The sequence below is a fragment of the Apus apus genome, chromosome 1 (genome assembly GCF_020740795.1).
Source record: "Apus apus isolate bApuApu2 chromosome 1, bApuApu2.pri.cur, whole genome shotgun sequence".
Taxonomy (NCBI): Eukaryota; Metazoa; Chordata; class Aves; order Apodiformes; family Apodidae; genus Apus; species Apus apus.
This window is the reverse complement of record NC_067282.1, coordinates 96,759,704-96,780,038: the sequence shown is the minus strand read 5'-3', so window position 1 is coordinate 96,780,038 and position 20,335 is coordinate 96,759,704. Positions and strand designations below refer to the sequence as shown.

The following is a 20,335-nucleotide window of genomic DNA, read 5'->3' as shown; positions in this document are numbered from 1 at the left end:
TCTTTGGTTTATTTGTTTATTTGTCTATGAACTAGCCAAAGTAAACAAAAAGCTAATTATCTTCTAAGTAGGGCAAAAAATAGGGAACTTTGTGTTGACAGAATATTAACTGGTAATGTATAAAATGCTAAACCATATAAGGTGGGAAAATCTGAGTGTGACAATTTTTTTACTTGGCAGTGGTGTTGGATCATTATTCCTGTTGAAGAGCATGAACAACACCATAGGAAAGTGTAAGGTTTTAAATATTCATATTTAGGAGATCACATGCATTTTCTAGTATAAATTATTTTCTAAGGTAGTTATTTGACACAATTGATACGAGTAGATTGTGTCTTTAACATTACTGTTTTCTCTATTCCTTGTATTGAATATTTCACTAAAATGTTCATTAGGGGTTTGTTGGGGTTTTTTTCAACATCTATTAGGTTTATGCTAGGCATTTGTTCATCGTCACATAGATGACCCTTATGAATGAGTTGTGGGATGCCTTTGAGGAGGTAGTTAATTAGAGTTTTGAATGGGATTAAGTTATATAAAGATCAGAGTTACTAATCTCAGGTTGGAGTTTATGGACAAAGACTATACTGTTACATTTCATGAAACAGTCTGGTGGAAAAAACTGTCCTTGGGAAATTGTTGCTTTTCAAGACAGATTTTTCTATGTGTGTTTCTACCTGCAGCTTCACAAGTACTTTAGGTTAACAGTGTTAATTTATCTGCAGATATTGCAGATGAATTTTACTGTTGAAAAGAACCTTGGGCATTTTGTTTCAATTCTATTTTTTTTTAATCAACATTATCAGTTAAATCACCTTGAATGCTACTGTGACTGATTAGTTAACCAACAGTAATAGCTTTAGCTCTCAACTAAAGAGCCTGAATTGTAAGACTGATATAAATTACAGAATATGCCTTCTTACAAGTCATAAAGGTGATTTGTTTTAGAACATATGCATAAAAAATATGTGAATAGGGGTGTATTTTCACAGTATTAAATCAGTTTGGGGTCTTACGGTTGACACCGTGATAGAATTTACAAATTATAATTTGTGCTAACATGTTGAAGTTTAGTTGGAAATGAATACATATTTCTATTAATTCCAAACTATTCCATGTGTGTATATGTACTCATGTGCACACACATTAAAAAAATGTTGCTAATTTTGTCACTTCCCTTTTCCCAGATCTACACCCTCACTCTGCAATTGATTTTGCAATGGCTTTTGCACATAGACAAACACATTAGTTCAATAGGAGGCCACAAAGAAAAGACTTATTTTTAGAAGCTTTTGTGGCACTTCTTAATTTTTAGTATTCACAACATGTTCAGCCCATTGGATTGAAAGCAGAAGTACTCTGAAGACACCAGCAAAGTGATAATTTAATAGATCAAGACCTTTCTTCTTTGTCAGTTGTTTTTGGTGGGGATTCTCAGTAACATTATTCACACATCTCAGTAAGCTAAAGCATATAATTCAGAGTTTTTTGAATTTATTTAAATATCATAAACTAAATAGTATCATCACTTCTCCCTAGCGACTAGTGAGAGGACAATAGTAAATGGGGTCAAGTTGCACCAGGGGAGGCTCGGATTGGATATTAGGAAAAATTTAATCATAGAAAGAGTGGTGAGCCATTGGAAGGGGCTGCCCAGGGAGGTGGTGGACACACTGTCCCTGGATGTATTAAAAAAATGGGTAGGTATGGTGTTTCAGGAGATGGTTTAGTGGTTAGGGGTCGTAGGGCGGATGGTTGGACTTGATGATCTTGAAGATCCTTTCCAACCTTGATGATTTTATGATTCTGTGTTGGGTCAATTTAAATATATATTCTGAAGAAAGACAAGGGAGCTAAGAGAGGTGGTCTTGCTTTTTCATAGACAGTGGAACCCCATGTCTTTTCTTTTTAAAGTGCTGTACCAGCAGAGCAGTCAGCACTCAGGTTGCTTTTTTACTTTAAGCGGCACAAATGTAATGAAGTGTTTACAGATGTAGGTCTTGAAGATTTTCCACATCATGCTGCAGTTCCATGTTGTGGTTTGGGCCTAACCTGATGACAACAAAAAAACAGCCACATGGCCACTCACTCACCCCCACCACACACAATGTGGGATGGGGAGGACAAAGGCCAACTAGAAACTTGCGGGTTGAGACAAAGGACAAGTAGGGTTCACTCACCGATTAAAGTCATGGGCAAAACAGACTCAACTCGGGGAAAAAGAGTAATTTAATTTACCACTAATCAAATGCACACAGGACACAGACAAAACTAAGGTCAGTGCTTAAATACATTACCCCCACCCCTCCCTTCTTCCTGGGCCCAATTACTGTTTTTCCTGATTTCTCTATGTACTTCTCTACAGGGGGCCAGGGAATGGGGTTTAGACTAAATTCATAGTCTGGTGCTTTCTGCTGCTCCTTCCTCCTCATAGGGGAGGGCTGTAAGGAATCTTCCATTTCCCCACGAGGGACTTCCCATGGGAGAGTACCTCAGCGATAAGCTGCTGCAGCATGGGCTTTCAACAGAGTCACAGGCTACTTCACCTCCCCTGGCACAGGGTCTTCCATGGCTGCATGATCTAAGTCCTTGGGCTGGAAATCCACAGGCTGCAAGTCCACATTCACCCTTCCTGGTGCCTTTAGGGGACGTTCCACCATGTTCCTCCATGAGTGCAGGGGAGAGCTGCCATCTTGCCATGGGCTGCAGGGAAACTTCTGCTTGGGTACCTTCTTCCCCTTCTTCCCCACCAACCTAGGGTTCTTCACCCTGGCAGTGCTGTCACCTCTCTAGCTCAGCTCTTCAGATTGCTCCCTGCTCAGGTCTTATATCAGATCTTTCATATGTTAATCGCAGAGTCACATGTATTGTCTCTCTAAGGGCTCCGTCTTGGCCACCTGAATTGGAGCTGGGGGAACTTTTCAGCTTCTGACAGGAGCTAGCCCTGGAGCCCCTCCCCCACTACCAAAAAACGTGCCAAACCAAACCAGAGCACTTAATAGTCAGTTTTCAGGTAAGATGTAAACTAGAAGTCCTGAGACTGAGTAGTTTACAATGGGAAGATTATTCTAGTCAGTTTATAATTTGAACAATTAAATTTATCTTGCAGAAAGACCTTGTTTTAATAAGTTAAAATATTTGTCTTAAGTATTAAGTATTGAGCCAGCAATGCGCCCTTGTGGCCAAGAAGGCCAATGGCATCCTGGGGTGCATTAGAAAGGGTGTGGTTAGTCGGTCAAGAGAGGTTTTCCTCCCCCTCTATTCTGCATTGGTGAGGCCGCATCTGGAGTATTGTGTCCAGTTCTGGGCCCCTCAGTTCAAGAAGGACAGGGAAGTGCTTGAAAGAGTCCAGCGCAGAGCTACTAAGATGATTAAGGGAGTGGAACATCTCCCTTATGAGGAAAGGTTGAGGGAGCTGGGTCTCTTTAGCTTGGAGAAAAGGAGGCTGAGGGGTGACCTCATCAATGTTTACAAATATGTAAGGGGTGAGTGTCAGGGAGATGGAGTTAGGCTTTTTTCAGTGATGACCAGTGATAGGACAAGGGGTAATGGGTGTAAATTGGAGCATAGGAGGTTCAAGGTGAATATCAGAAATTTTTTTTTTACTGTAAGAGTGACAGAGCACTGGAACAGGCTGCCCAGGGAGGTTGTGGAGTCTCCTTCACTGGAGACATTCAAAACCCACCTGGATGCCTTCCTGTGTGATGTACTCTAGGTGACCCTGCTCTGGCAGGGGGGGTTGGACTAGATGATCTTTCGAGGTCCCTTCCAACCCCTATGATTCTATGATTCTATGATTCTATGATTATGCTTGAGACTTCACAGACAATAACATTTCATCAGTCAGTATGAATTGATGCAGATACCAATTAGGTAATTTTTATTGAGGTTTTTATTGTTTTTAAGGTACTTCTGGGCAAACCAATATGAATTTATTAGGATCTGTGCATATCACTTTTTTTCTAATTGCCAATTCTGAGTGACAGAAAAACATATCTCACTAAAAATATATTCCTTGCTTGAACTAAAAATAGGTACCTATTGATCATTCATGATTCCCAGAAAAAAAATGGCAATACTGTGTTTTTGTAATCATATACTGCAATAAGCACGTGCCACATGTTAGATTCTCTTAGGGGTCTCAAATTTTACCAAGTTTGTGATGACTGAAAATGTGATACAGACACCTCAAGAACTTAATTAGTGTGATTAGTAGTAAATTTAGTTAGTAAATTACTTAGTATAGCAAATTATAAATAAATATAGTATTTAACTTTTGTGATTTAAGATTTTGTGATGCCTTTCCCAACAACTGAATGTCAAACTTTTGTCTGTCTTCCTTTTCACTTCCCCAAACATTCCTACCCCCAAAAAATTAAGACGTGAAAGGAGAAAGTGGGCTGGAACTAATTTAATGGCTGAGCGACCTCACAGTAGAGAAACAGCCGGAGCCTAATAGGGGTCTTTGTCTGCATTTCCACCCTGGCTGGTAACGTGCCAGTCAAAAGTCAAGCAAGAGAAACAGGTGGAAACTATTAGACCTGTCATAAAGTTTGAAAAATTGATTCTGGAGGCTAAGTGAATAGATTGAACTTGACAATGTTGTCGTAACGATTCTAAGGGAAAATTCTGTAGTTTAATTTGGGATCCCTTGATTGTTCATTAGCTCTCCAGATGGCAGGTCTTGGCAGTTTGCATATTAACATACGCACTGTATTATAATCACTGGTGTACATTTATGTGTCCTAAGGTAACAAATGAAGGGTGAACTCACCTGTAGGTACCTAAAATTAAATGACATTACTCTAATTGTAAAATACAGATTTGCTTAGATGTAATATAGTTTTAGATTATCAATATTGCTTTTATGATTTCATGTTAAAAGCTTTATTTAAAACATTTGAGGCTATTTTAAAAGCATTTCCATTTTTTTCTTAAACTAAAATTAAAAGTCCCTAGCAAAGATTAGAAGCACCCTTGTTTTTATTGTCTGAAAGGAAATTATTTCAGTAAGTTTCGTTTCAGAAACCTTGTCTTCAATTATAATTATCCTAATGCCACCTGATCAGGTTCACCTTGCCTGCAGCAGTTCTGCTTTCTCCTATCCTCAGAGCATGTCTGGGATTGCACGATTTAAGATTAAACCATTATTTTTGATGCATCAGGTATATTGATACAAGTGTTACATTGTGGAGACATACTAGACTGATAAGACATGAGACTGATAAATATTTTTAGAACTCTTTAATTGGCTGGAATGGTTTCACAAGCATGTCATTAAGAAATAAATTAATTAGATGTACATTTCAGTTTTATTCTTTACTGGCATCTTATATCTTGCTTTAATGTTTTAGTTGACAGAATATTTCAAATATACATGATTAAGCCAGTATGTTATATATGTTCTATATGAAATGTCAATGTGGATGCCTTTTCCCCAATACTTAGGGAACACAAAGTGCCTTTGTTAGGAAAAGTTGGTGAATTTTAGTGGAAATGAATTAGTTGGATGAATTACTTTCATAATAGCTTTCATAATCCTGAAAAGGATATTTAAATAAAATATCAGCTTAAAATAAGCAATTTCCAAACAGTTAAAAGCTTTGGAAAATACAATCCTTTACATTATTGGTGCCTTTTAGTTTTTCTTTATGCTTTTCTAGACTAATACTGGTAAATTTTTAAAAATTTTACTACAGCTGTAATTTTGGAAAGTGAGCATTAGGACTAATTTTAAAGCTCTTGCTTTAGTTGTACTTAATTAAGCATGCTGCTAATGCAGGTGTGATTTATTGAAAAGTAGGAGTAACATAGTTGAACGAGGTTGGCATGGTACTTCAGAGGCACAAGCCAACAAATTGAGATCCACAAACTGTATTTTTGTACTTAGTGATTTATTTTTTTTCCCGATCCTTGTGATGCTTTACTCTATGTAAACACAGTGGCCTTGTGTTTAGTCATTCTATGCACCTCAGTGATCTCCATTATTCTGTGTTTAGACCATATTTTTAAAAAAACATTAAAATCAGATAAGTTGTGGGGAGAGGGTCGAAATGTGGTTTGAAGATAGAAACTTGGCATTAACACAGCATTTGCAAAATATGCCAGACAGTCACAGTGCTTGTTTTCATTCCATCATCAGGCGTACCTGTTCAAAGCCTACCCTTTCAGATACTTGCCTCAGGATTCCACAGGGACTGTAACTGCAAGCCATAATTACTCTTCCAACTGTTGGCTCAACTTGATTGACCATTTTCTTAAAAGCTATGAAAATTCTTTACTACTTCTAATATTATTTTAACTTGCCATGTCTCATAATGTAGGCTCAGGTGGGTGGAGGAAACGGTTTTGCTGTAATAGTCAAAACTAACTGCAAGCTGCGTCACTGACCTTGTGGTTTCCTCCCTTGACGATGTATGACTTGTTGGAGTAGAAGGTCTTCAAAGAGTGATCTTTGTCTTTTAGCGTGGTGAGACTATCCTAGTACATTAACAGTCTGCTATAAAGAAATGTTTTATCACCAACATTAACAGTTCGTAAAAGTTAACCCTTTTCCCTCAAGAATTTTGAGAGCTGGAAAATATCATGGTGGGCAGGAAGGATGTCTTTCTTTCAGGAAATAGGCATTGCTGTTGGATGTTTAAAAAAGTGTGCTGATGAATTGATGAGTTGCATTTAATTGGTGTCTGCGTTCTATACATAATTTTTTCTAAAGACACGTGACCAAAAATATTTTATCAGTCTGGATAATGCATAGTACTTTGTGCTGAAAGCTCTCTTGATAGTTCATATTGCTTTTAAAAGCTTAGATCCCTTAGTTTTGTTTATCTGCTGCACTGTAGCGTGGGATAAGAATGCTTTTCTTGCTGAATGTCTAGCCTAAAAACTAGTTAGATACTAGTGGTGATAGACCCACTCTTCAAGGCATTTTATACATTTAATCTATATCACTCTCATGTAACTTAACCTTAATATAGTACCATTCTCCATAATTCTTTACAGCATTTGGGTTACTAACATTAAAACCTCTTTTTTCATTTTTTTGTTTCTAAGGTTGAAGGGCTTTTTATTCTCAAAAGAACAAAGTTAGCACATTGAAATAGCTGCTTCCATGCTTGTTTTCCTCAAGGGTTTTTTTTTTTTATTCAATATTTTGTGCCTTCCTTTGGTGGTAAAGATTAGCTCAAATAACAGAGTATGTTTGTTTCCCTTAAATCAATTTCAATGGTATTTTTTGCTAATCTAGTTTTAAATGTATAATATTTCGTACTTTGTTCTTCTGTTCACTTATTGGTGGTGGTTTGCATCATCCAATGTTAGAGAAAGCTGTCCTTCAGTCTGATAACAAAAGATCATGCAGGAATTTTTGTAATACAGCCAAGAGTCTGTTCCTTTCCTGGCCTGTAGAAAGGGAGGAATTCGGAAGTTTTTGGCACTGGTTTGATTCTGTGCCATTCCCAGACTCTTCTCTGCAATACCATTTTTCATTACATGCATGCTGAAAGATTTCTGTATTAGGATTTGTCATCTCCTTTGCGTCAATTTTCCGTGCTTTTCTTTCCACCTGTTGTGAACAGTTCTGGAGGGCGCTAAACAATTAGGTCCCTATTTTTCTGTCACGCACCTTGTGTGTCTGATTTTTCATGGAATTGAAGGCAAATATGTTCCTCTTTATTTTTTTGTTACGTAAAATTAGTAGATTTTCTTCCTGTTAGTGAAGTTGCCCCCCCGCCCCTTGCACAGTTTCTGTCCATGCAGGGGGAGGTTTGGCATTCCCAAAGGGGATTGAGTCATAAAAAAAGAGATACCCATTTTGCAGAGCAGTTAACCCACATTGAACTCTTATAGCATATTGTATTACTGTGCTGCTGGAAGTTCCTGAACAATTCACGTTGTCATATGAATACACATGGAGCCTTGGAGCACTCATCATTCATTAAATATGAGAGGAGACCTTATAAGACTGTGTAGTTAAAGCAAGCCATAAATAATGGAAATGGAAGAGTTTCAGTAATATTCTACTGTTTTGTTTTACACAGTTCTGTTTTCTTGCACACATTTTAAAATGACTTTTTGTACTAAAATTGAACTCTTAAGTTAGAAATTATTTTTTTAAAGAGGATTAACTTGGAAAAGTACTGTAGAATAATATAATGGGGTATAATTTAATATACTGTAGTAAAAGAAATAGAATACAACATATCAAGTAAAATAGAATTATTTTAATATTTATAACATCAATTACGACATATTACATGCATATTATTGCTCTTCATTTGTTAACTCCATGACTGTCAATCCTGCATTTGAATTTTAACTTTTATTTAGTAAAAATAAATGTTGCTTAAGCTTAAACTACCCTGAAGCACTTACTGTTTAATGTTTGCAGCTCATTGAGGGAGAGATTTTCATGTTTTTTCAGTTATCTCTTTGTATCATATTGTTAAGCGTAACAGTGTCAGTTCTGTAGTGCCAGTGCAAATAGGTATCAGGTAGGGCTATTCTTGTGTTCAACAAATAGCTCTCTGTGCACTGGGAAACCTGCCACCTTATTGCCACCAGTCCTGGCTCAGATCAGAATATGGCCTCTGATGAAGTCATGTGCTTCTAGTTAAGAAGTTAAAAAAACTCAAAGATAGGCAAAAGTCAGTGTAGGACATGACCCATTGACTTAAAAAGGGAAGGGTAAGGCATAGCAAGAATAGGTATGTTGATAATGTGGTCAGGTGAAACAACCTTCCTGCCTCCCTAATTAGCCTCATTGAGTAGCTTGGACAAGTCATGGATCTGAATTTCTCCCCCATACCTTTTTTTTGTAATTGTTACAATCATCAGACTGGTAAAAAGTGTTGCATTCAAATGAAACAGAATGGCAGTTGGTTGTCTAAGTGACTTGATAATGTATTTGATTAATGGGTTGCCCACACTACGTGTAGCTGAGGAAGCCCTTGTTTAGAAACTAGTAAAGAATCCACTTGGCTGGGCACTGCATGTTTCTTACACTTGACCTTTGAAGGAAGTGTGTTGGAGATACTCAGCACATGCAAGTTCCAAACATTTTTTCAAAAAGTGGGAATTCAGAAGTGAATCCCAGTATGCATTTTGACATCAGCCTTGGAATTACATCTACAGAGGAAGTTTTGTCTGATTGTTTTAGGAAGCAGATAGGAAGAATCACTGTTGTCAGCCACAGAGACAAACATGCTGTGTGCTAGGTTTTGTCTCTAACTACTTCTATTTGTAACTACAATAAAGATATGAACTACAGCTAAGTGCAGTTGCACAAAGTCAGAATGATTCTCTAGAGATACCAGTTTATCACTCTGACTACACAGGGAGAAGAGTGTAATCTGGTTTCTTAGAAACTTGAGTGACATCATGGTTTTAGTTTCCATTTCGCACATCTCCATTTCTTTGTTGGAAAAAAATAAGAAAAAGTGTATGAGACCTAAAGTAGGAGCTAAGAAATGTATAGCATGGGTGTTAAGGGAAGTTTAGACAGCACCTGTTCTGGTGTTGCTAAGAATAAAAAAAAAGATATTTTTTTTTGTTCTTATGCTGCCAGTCAGAAGATAGTGACTTAATTTCAGAATAATTCCCGAGTTATTTTCAGGGCCCGAAACTTTCAAACCTTATATCATTTCTACCTTAAGCAGTAAAATAATAAAATCCCACAGAATCTGAATTCTTTACCTAAGTCCCACTGGCCTAATTTATTTTCACTTCTAGTCCTAGTTAAAATATTTTAAGAATCTGTTTGTATTCAAACGAAGGCTTACATTTATCACACCTCATATCATTTAGCCTAAAACGTCATGGCCTGTAGAATTGTGTGTAAAAAAAATGAGGTTCCCCCACTGCGGTTTTGTGATCCCCAGGATTGCTATAAAATGCTGCACCTCGTGTTGCTTTCAAAATAATTTGCTGGCATTGTTCTTGTTGCTTTACTGTTGAACATGGATGGACTTCCAAATGTTTTTTGTAAACTTGAACTGGCACTATTTTTACTGGTGATATTATCTCACTTAAAAAGTATTTTAAAGTATTCTTTGCAAACACAAAGCTTTTATGGCACTTACATTAAGCAGTTGCAGAATATAACTGTAAACTCTCCTATAGATATTTTTCATTTGACCTGTGTTTGAGTGGATCATGAGTCTGTCCACTCACAGGAGGACGACGAAGCATACTGAACAGAAAACAAGAGGTGAAAAATAAGTAAGGAAATGGAAGCTGAGACAGAAGAAAGAGGAAATAAAAATACATCATTCAAGAGAAACAAATCTTACTTGTATTTAGTGACTATTTATTTAGCAAATTATTAAGCTTAAGGTAAAATAAGTGGGATGTAAGAAGAGTGCACTATTAATCGGGGGAAAATGTACATGTTGTCAGAATGCTTAGCAAATGAATTACTGATGACAAGCCCACTACTCCTTTGTTCAAATGGCAAATTCTCTACTGAAAGATAATTTGCGTAGTGTTTGGCCTTGATTTCTTCTGAAGTCATAAAAGCTGGTAATAACTCCCCTTAAGCATGTGGTGGTTCCTCTTCTAATTTTTATTGTTTAAAAACTGGGGATTATGAAGAAAGCAAAGTACTCTGTTGAGGTTAAATAGTTATTTTGCTTAAGGTCATAATTGAATCTGCAAATTATGCTGTCCTACTTTGCTTGTTTATTTTTAGTTATCCTTTTAATCTTTCCTTCTGTAATAATAATTTTTGAATACCTAATCAGAATCCCACAAATTGCTTATATTTCAAGCTTTTAAAAATGTGGCTTACAACTTACTGGATTTTTGGGTGCTGTGTATTTCATTAATGCACATGATACATGACAATAGAAAAGCTTCAGAATTCCTTCCACCTGACTGTAATGATTTCCATCCATTAATTTACTGTCTTTATTCAAATCCCTGGATAGGCAGTTAATATTTCAAAATGGCATTTCAGTCACCCATTTCTAAGCCCCTAAAACTTATTGGTAGACTTAGATGGACTGTGGGTTAGTGAAAGAGAGCAAGGTATCTTTATACTGCTGCATCATCTTTCAGCTAAAATATTTCACCTATATGATCAGTTGCTTTGTTTAAACATAAGACTTAATGTGTATGTATGTCTAAAGGAGAAACTTATTTTGTCTTGCAAACTAATCTTTTTCCTCTAATAAGCTTATTTTGTGCTACTGGCTTTTGATACAGTAGGTTTGTCAAGATTTTACATTTATGAATACAGAAGTATGGGTGTATGATCTCAAAAAGGTATTTGTCAAGCTTCCCTGAAAGAAGAAAATAGTTTAAAATATTCTCCACAGATGCAGAAATGTAAAATAATATTCCTTCTTTTTTTCTATCTTTTAAGTTTTAAGACTGGAAGGTAGATAAAGAGTTCTCACCCAAGTCTTGATTTATAAACAAAAGATGGCATGTGTACTTTATATGGAGTATGGTACCAGTTGTGAGATATAAAAGAAATTGCTGGTGGCCACCTGCTTTAATGCAGGTTTAAAATCTTGTGTGGTGGTTGATGTCATGTAGAATTCATGTGATTGAGAATGATTTTAGCTTAGCAGGACTTGTCAGGTTAGCAAGGATCGATGCCTGTGGAATGTTTAATATTTTCCATCACAATTTATCCATCTGTTTGAAAAAAGGAAAGTGAAATAATCGCTTTCTGCCAAGGTTTTTGAAAAGCAGCTGTGAGTGGCTTGGGTATTTCTTGTGGTAGCCAACCACCACAGAATTTTTAATGGAAAGATGTTGAAAGTCATTAAAGTGCTGTGTCTCCAACTCATTTGCCTGTCATTTTGTTTCTGTCTTAGCATCAGCATCCTCCTACCATTCAGCTGTTACATTTATGTGGTTTTCTTTGGCACTAAGTGCAGGTTTCTTCTTCTGGGGCATGTTTTCTCCATCAGAATACTGACAGTGTGCTGACAGAAACAAGACGGAAGATGCCCTTGTGCGCCACAGTACCTATAAAGCCTTAAGTAGGAAAGAATCCTTACCCCAAGAGGCTTCATGCTTTTAAGAAGTAATGGCTATTAAATATTCTTGACGTAGGCAGTTGAAATGCCTGCTGTATGGAAACATTCAGTCTAGAAAACTGCATTCAGGCACAGAATATCACCTTTGCAGTGGATTTAACTGACTATGCTAATTCTGTCCCTAGGAATTCAAGTTTGGTTGATTAACTCAGATTTCCACAGAGCCATGTGCTGTAGCCACAGAGCTGGAAATTGATTACAGAATATATTGTCATAGGTATTTCACTGCATACCATGTCCCTGAGGCTTTTTTAACCCTTCTGATGAACAAGTTGAGGAATTATTTTGCTTGACAGCCAAACGTCACCTTCACAGCACCAGAAATAGTATTCTAAAATGGTCTTAATTTGATCTAGTAATTTTTCTAAGCATTTATAACTTTAGGCATACAAAACATTAAAATATTGTAGGCAAATATATTCTATTTCTTAATCTCTGTTTCAGACAAGGATTGAAAATTCATGCTTATCTTTTAAGAATGATAAGAAGATTTCTGCTTACATTATGTTTATTTCTATTCCCAGTAGTTTCCCCACACATTTCCAGTGTTTTCTGTTATCAGTAATTTTTATTTTCTTTTTGATTTCATGTTTGAGATGGATATGATGTAATTTATTGTTACTACAATTCAATTAGTGTCACTTATTAAAACCAGAAAGGGCAGAACTCATGTCTTTCTTATTTAAAAAATTAAATTCCATGTTAGAATAATTCAGGTAGTTGATGACTGATAAGTTAATAAAAATAAGTAGGAGGAATCAATCTTATTTCAGTTAAGAACTCGGATCTTGACCAGGTATATGCTGGGAAAAAAACAACTTGTTTTGGTAAACTATATTGAATTTAGTTTTTTTCTATACTTTGTTGTCTTAAAAATCTTCATTGGTCCGCTTTAAATCATGCAGTTTTGAACGTGGTTTGGAACAAGAAAGTTGTAATGATTAAATACTTTAAAAAGAATAAGTAATATTCTAAATCTTCCCCTTTTTTGTGTCAGCTGACTGGAAATGTGTGAACTAGACATATTTTTGATGTGTGTCATCAGGAATTTGCCTGCTGCCTTCTCTACATTCTCTGTTATTTTTCATCTTCTCTTTTTTCCTAAAACCAGTTAAGACATTTTTCACACTACAGAATTGATTCAAACTTCTGACTGTTTTCACAGTATAACTAAACAGTAGTTATCAAGTGCAATATTCAGCACATTTCCACCTTCTCTTTAACTAACAACATAAATAGGTCAAAAAAATGGTAAAACCAAAAGAAAAGAATGACCTCTTAATAGTGAACTGTTTCAGCTATGGCTTGCAGAAATAGCAGCATTTTTTTTTCCTAACAAGAAGAAATAGACATACATGTCTTCTGCAGTAATAGGTGTAACACATCATATTCTTAATTATAGTTTATACTATTCTGCAAGACTCCCCAGAGCATTAAATCCAACATTCTGTGGAAATCAGCTAGTAAAGGGAACAGAGAAACATTTACTCTGAACATTTTAAATACAAGACAGTCAGAGAGAAGGATGGAAGGAAGAGGGAGGAATAAGTAAACTGGGAGTAAAATTGAAGGTCTCTTTTTTATGAAGTCCAGGTTGATCAACAAGCAGGTCATGGTACATGTTCACTATAACATAATTCAGTCTGGAAGAATGTCTGCTGGTCATCATTAGCTCCTTGTAGAAGATATGTTACTGGTCCAGACTCTTCTGCTTTTTATTTCAACATGGCATGAACATAGAAAGTATGGTAGGCATTTTCAGAGTACAGATACTTGAAACATCTGGTTTCTGCCTGATAGCTTGTTTGTTTTTTGTTTTTTGTTTTTTTTTTTTCCCTGATGTACTATTTGGAGGTTTCAGCATTCAGTAGTTTTTAGAACAGATAATATTTAGTCATTGGCAAATTATATTTCACTAGTAATTGGGAAACAACTGGACAGAAACTGTAACCCTTTACCTGTGTAGGAGGTTAATATTCTACAGTTGGCTGAAGCTATAATACAAAGTGTTCATGGCAACAAAATGATAGTGGTTTAGGTGGAAAATGGTAATTTGCTATGAGGCATTAGCTTAATAGACTGGTGTCCCAATAGGAGAGGTTAAGAAGGGTGAAAACATTCTATTTTGATGTTTTGCCAAGTTAAGCACTGTGATATTGTGAGCATGAACCAAGTGAAATGAAATGCTTTCTACTTGGATTTGAAACCAAAAATCTCAGTGAATGAGTGATAACTTCTAAGTGGTAAAGTGTAACAGCAGATAAGTAGATAAGTACCCTTCCTTTCCTGCTTCATTTCCCACTAAGAAAGAATTGCTGAGCAAAAATCAGAAGTGCTGAGGTGTTTGTTTTAACACTGGCAAACACTTAACTACTTCAAATATTTGCTTGCTTGTATATCATATCTATTATACCAGATATGCCACATGCAAATTAGACATGGCTCGTAAACTGTGGTAACCCTAGATTTTGCAAGATTTTGGAAGTAAATTTTCCTTTTATTTAACTGTTCTGTAACTCATGTCAGAGAGGCTTTCTAGTGATGGAGGGCTATAGGTTTTTAATTAAAATCCTCATCAGAATTCTTCATGTACTTCAAAAACACATTTTATTCAGTTCTTTAAAAAATATTTAGATTATGTTTAAGCAAGAAATGTATAAATGAAGGTTGCATTTATTGCCTTTAATTGTACCTAGTAAAACCTTCTTGGAAATAGGGAAATTTTTGTTATAGTGATGGTAACTATACAAAGAAAGCCTAAGTTAAGTTCAGATTACAAAGTACTAGGTCACAGATGAATAAAATACAAAAAATTACCCAAGAGCCAAACTATGCTATAATTTCTTTTTTACTTTTCCTTGTGCTGCAAGATAGTTCAGATGAACATTTTATGCTTGTGTTGATCTTCTACTCTATCTCTAATGTGTTCTGGAATAGGAGATTTCACCATTAATTTGGGTAAAGGGAGAGTTGGGGTGTTTTACAGCAGCACTGCAAGCACCCTACTCTGGACTTCACAGAAGAGATGCCAAGCGGCTTAGCAGCCTAGCCTGCTGGGACTGCTCACCCATTCTAGGTGGCTGTGGAGCCAGCTGGCAGTCAATATCCAATACAATACTAGGTGACACAAATGAACTGCTCTTCAGTAAAGTAGGTTTTTTTCCCCCTTGTATTTAACAAAATCATCAAACACCAAATTTCAAAAAGTCAAGTTGTGAATACCTTTACAAGCTGCAACCACATAACTGTTAAAAAAGCTAAATTGTGAAGGTTGTGTGTTATGAACTATCCTTTAATTTTATTTTTTTAAATCACAGACTTTGTTTTGTTTTCAGTCTATTATGTACTTCAGTATTTTTAAAGGTCTTTTTTTTTTTTTTTTAAATTGTGTGATATTAATATCATCAAGGGAATGAGCTATAAGGCAGAAGTATTTGCCTAGTCTGTGTTTTCAGTTTTATGTGTTCTAGTAAATCTGAGGTGCTTCGTTCTGGTTTTCAAGTTTCACAATATATTAACCATCTCTCCATCTTATGCAGTGGCTCATACCTACCTCATTACAAGAAGGGTAGGAATATGATCCCTAGATGTGGTTTTTCCTAAGTAGGTGATTATTGGTGTGTGTGCCATTTGTGTGTAGATTTCTGCACTGGACCATATTACATAGTGTATTAGGTCTTCCTAGCATTAGCTACGTTTACATATAGTTTTTTTTTTCTGTGTGAACACATTCTGGAGGGTGGTTTTGAAACACTGATATTCGTGTTACTAGGGATATATGTGGTGTCTGCATTATTTACCAGTAATCTGAGTTGGGTTTGGTTTCAGAAAATGTGAGCTAGTTTTATGTCAACTCTGATTTTACCTACCTCTGTTTTAAAGCACCAGCTGTATGGCAGATGCTCACATTAAGGTTTTGTATTTCAAGCAGAAACAAGAAAATTCTCATGATACCTTATTTGCTTCTGCTTCAGATATTTCTCCTTCAGATTCAGCCAATCCATAATCTTGAATGTATAACTGTTTCAGTCTCTTGTCAAAACCTACTGACTAGAACCTGCTTCCCTCCTTTCCCTCCTTAAATTTCTCCTCTTTGTGCTGCTTCTGTTCTGCCAGACCATAAATAATTGGTGAGTATGATATAAACTGGAAAAGAAATTATCTTCTGCTTGTTTACCCCTATCAACATTTTGTCACTACCTGCAAGAAATTATTATATGTTTATGTTTTGTTTTGCTTTTCACTCTATCCATGTCCTTAGTTCTTTTGATCGCTTAGGGGTCCAGTCTACTGTTTGTCAGTCTTATGCAGCTTGAATAAGTAAATGGCACAAGTGATCTGACCCTCTAACAACAGAGGCCCTTAACCTGCCCTTTCTGGAGAGCAGCTTCTCTTTTTGGTGACTCTGATCAATCTAGTAGGCTTTGCATTTTTTTTTTTTTTTTCTGAAATTACAATATCATTGGCTCCCCTCACCCTTTTTTTTTTTTTTTTTTTTTTCCCCCTATCTAACTGCCTAGCATAATTTAAAACCTTCTTTTTAAGGTGGTGAAACACGTCTGAGTGGAAGTGGACTCATAAATTAAGGCTGCGTGTAGTTTTAAGGATACCTGCAAAGCAGAACTGGTGTACAGGAGTGGAGCTTAAATTTTCGTGTCATATTTGTGCCATTTTTTTTGTTTTTTCTTCAAATGTATAGTTGTTTTCAGCAAGCTCTAAATATACAAGTAAAGACTACAGACTGTAACTTGAAGTAAAATTTTACTTTCCCTAATGTGGCAATTTAACATTCCTGCTTGGGTTTTTTTGACTGATTTCTTTCTTCTCCATGTGCTTCATAATTTGGATTCCAAAACAAAAAGCACTAGCCCTCCAAATAGATTTCTTTTCATTTAGTAGATACTGTATTTTTAAGAAATACACCTGGCAGAAGAATTTTGGTTTAGAATGTGATCATGTACATTTGAGTATATGAAATGTTTTGGCAGTTTTTTGCTTTAATATGGTTAACATTCAAAGACTTCTGAAAGGAAGCAAGTATCTACTTCTAGTCTTTAATAGGACAACTATTAATCATATGAAGTGGGTTTGTGATGTTTTAAGGCATCCCTTTCATTACATACTTGTGTAAATAAGTCGGTAAAAATATTGTACTCCGATTTCTTTATGTTTGGGTTTTGAGCAGGTTTAGTCCTGTTCTGGAAACTAGCTAGAATACTTTTCAAGGGTCTTGCTCAGCCCTTGTTTAACATGCAGCTATTATGCCATGTGTTTTTAGGGACAAATTACAACTTTGCAGTAAAGCTGGATTATAACCTGTTTAAGAAAAATAAAACATAATTTTTTCCTCAATGGAAACATTTTTATGGGAGCTCTTTCTTGTTGTGTTGACAGAACATAATTCGAAGAGTTTCTAAAAATCATTTCAACACTTAAAAGGATTTGAATTGTTTGGTTTCATTTTTTAAATTAGGAAAAAAAAACCCTAATATGAAATTTGCTTCTTAGGTTCTAAGTGATATCAGACGAATTGTCTTCTCTGTGGGAGATTTCATAGCTTTATGTCCTGAAATTTTCATACCATGTAACAATATCTCCTGAAATATGCTCAAATAGCAGTGATGCCTAGAATTAGGAATATAGTCAGCAGCTACTGTGCTTCTGGCAAGTATAGCTTCCAATTCCACTTAGATACATCTCTACACATAAAAAACTGCTGTATAGAATTGATGTCTTTGGAGGCCCAAGTTCCAGAGACTATAGTTTGTAATCTGGTAAATATTGCCATTTGTTACGTTTGTAGTACAGCTCTGTCAAGTACTTTTGACAGAATTATGCAAGTATGAAGTGCTTAAACAGAGACTTTGAGACAGAATTCCTTGGAGGAAACAATATTTCCTTACTGTGGTTAGGTGACTGGATGACTGTAGACCCCTGCTTCATTTGCACTGTGTTGATTAAGCGCTGGTTCATGTGGGTGGTTCATTGGTCTGTTTAGCTAGAGATGCAGTATTTCCTTTTCAGGCTCTGCTGCATCTGATAGGTAAATTAAAGGTTGCTGTGTGATGGCTCTTGCTCGTTTACTGTGGCATGAAAACTTTGTGTCCTTTTCAGGCATTCATGGGCTGTGATTTCAATTCAGTTGTTTGAACAGCTAGTCTTTGCAACAGCTTCTGAAAGCATCTGTGTTCCTGGCTAGGTGTTCAACTGATAGGCTATAGAGACTTTCACCTGCTTGCTTTAGTCAGCCTCAGCAAGAGTGAAATTTGCTACTCATGATAACTCAGTTAGCTTGTTCTCAGATTAGTTTGTTTGGGAAACTTCAACTAGAACTTGAATGGACATCTAACTGAGGCGAGAGTGAAGGATTCTCTGCTCTTTAGAGAACAGGAAAATGAAGGACTGTGTATATTGTGTGTGTGAGGGAAAGCCTGGTGATTTTTCCATTTTTTTTCAGCATTTACAAATGTATGTGATCACAGAATCACAGAATCACTTAGGTTGGAAAAGACCTTTAAGATCAAGTTCAACCACTAACCCTACTCTACCAAGTCCAGCACCAAGCCATATCCCCAAGTGCCACATCTAGATGACTTTTAAACACATCCAGGGTTGGTGACTCAACCACCTCCCTGGGCAGCATGTTTCAATGTCTGACAACCCTTTCAGTGACAAAGTTCTCTTATGGCTTGTCTAAACCTCTCCTGGTGCAGCTTGAGACCATTTTCTCTTATTCTATCGTCAGTTACTTGTGAGACCAGTGCCAACCTCTTTACAGCTTCCTTTCAGGTAGTTGTAGAGGGTGATGAGGTTTCCCCTCAGCCTCCTTTTCTTCAGACTAAACAGCCCCAGTTCCCTGAGCCACTCCTCATAAGTCTAGTTTTCAAGGCCCTCCACCAGCTTTGTTGCCCTTCTTTTAAACACACTCCAGCACCTCAATGTCTTTCTTGTGTTGAGGTGCTCAAAACTGGACACAGGTCTGTAGTTTGCTGGATCCTCCTTTTACGCCTTTTTTATGGATGAGTACTACATTTGCCACCCTCCAGTCTACTGGGACCTCCCCAGTTAGCCAAGACTGCTGGTAAATGATGGAAAGAGGCTTGGCGAGTACATTCACCAGCTTCTTCAGTATTCTTGGGTGCAACCCATCTGGCCTCTTAGACTTATGGATGCTTAGGTGTTGTAGCAGGTCACTGACCATTTCTTCTTGGATTTTGAAGGTCTTATTCTGCCCCACCTCCCTGTTTTCCAGATCAGGGGACTGCGTTTCTAGGGAACAACCAATTCTACTGCTAATGACTGAGGCAAAGAAGACATTTATCACCTCCGTGATTGTTCAAGCCCCATAGTTTTAGTTGCCGTTTGTGTCTCTCATGTTTGGGAGTTGGTTCAAAGTATTGTCTATGACAGTAGAAATTTGCCTTACTTAATATTAGTTCCAGATAACTCATAGTTGTAAAGTTTTATTTAAGAAGCTACTTGCAACCGTGCAATAAGCTGAGGACCAGGGCTGTCAAGATGATTTCTTTCACTGGGATTAGAGCCATGCTGTTTAACAATGTGCAGTTTCATTAAATGACTCAGCTTCTATTCCTAACCTGAGTTAGCTTGAGTATTGTGCTTAGCTGCACTTTATTTACAGATACTTAAGCTCAGTAGTGAAAGCAAGTATGGGAATCCCACATGAATCTCAATTGCTACTTTTAGCTTGCTGTGCACATGAAGTCTTGGAGTACAGACTGCATCAGCTGTAAGGATCTGACTTGATTCTAGGAAATTCATGTGCCACAGAAGAAATCTAAAAACTCTGTCTAGCAATGATACTGACAACCTGGTCAGTTATGCTAAGGATATCTGTCTTAATAATAAACAGGTACCTTCCTTTCTGTCCTGTCTTTAAGCCCAGTTTTCCTGAAGTGGAACCTAACAGAACATTACGTAAAACATTAAATGTTCATGTTGCCTTTCTAATAACTGGGGGAGTGAACTTGGGCTCTTCTGCAAAAACTTCTATTTGGAGTTTGAGAAGAGAAGAAAATCCCACAGATTTCACTGGTTTTAGGTTCTGTTTTAACTTTGTAAATCAGACAAAATTGTAGTTTCAAACCTGCAAAAAATAATAATTGAATAGAAAATTAAAAGTATGAAAGATTTTAACTTCAGAAGGTAGTTGTCTGTATGCAATAGTGTATACATTACACTTGTTAAAACAAGAGGTTACATAAATATTTTAGTTTTTTAAGATGTATTGCAATCTTTTTAAAAATTAAATGCTTTGTTATCCAAAT

The 20,335-nt window shown here is 36.5% G+C and overlaps 1 protein-coding gene across 4 annotated transcripts in view; it reads left to right on the top strand.

Moving 5' to 3' along the window:
• HLCS (holocarboxylase synthetase) overlaps positions 1–20,335 on the top strand; it is a 123,525-nt gene that overhangs the window by 43,004 nt on the left and 60,186 nt on the right. The window lies entirely within an intron of this gene.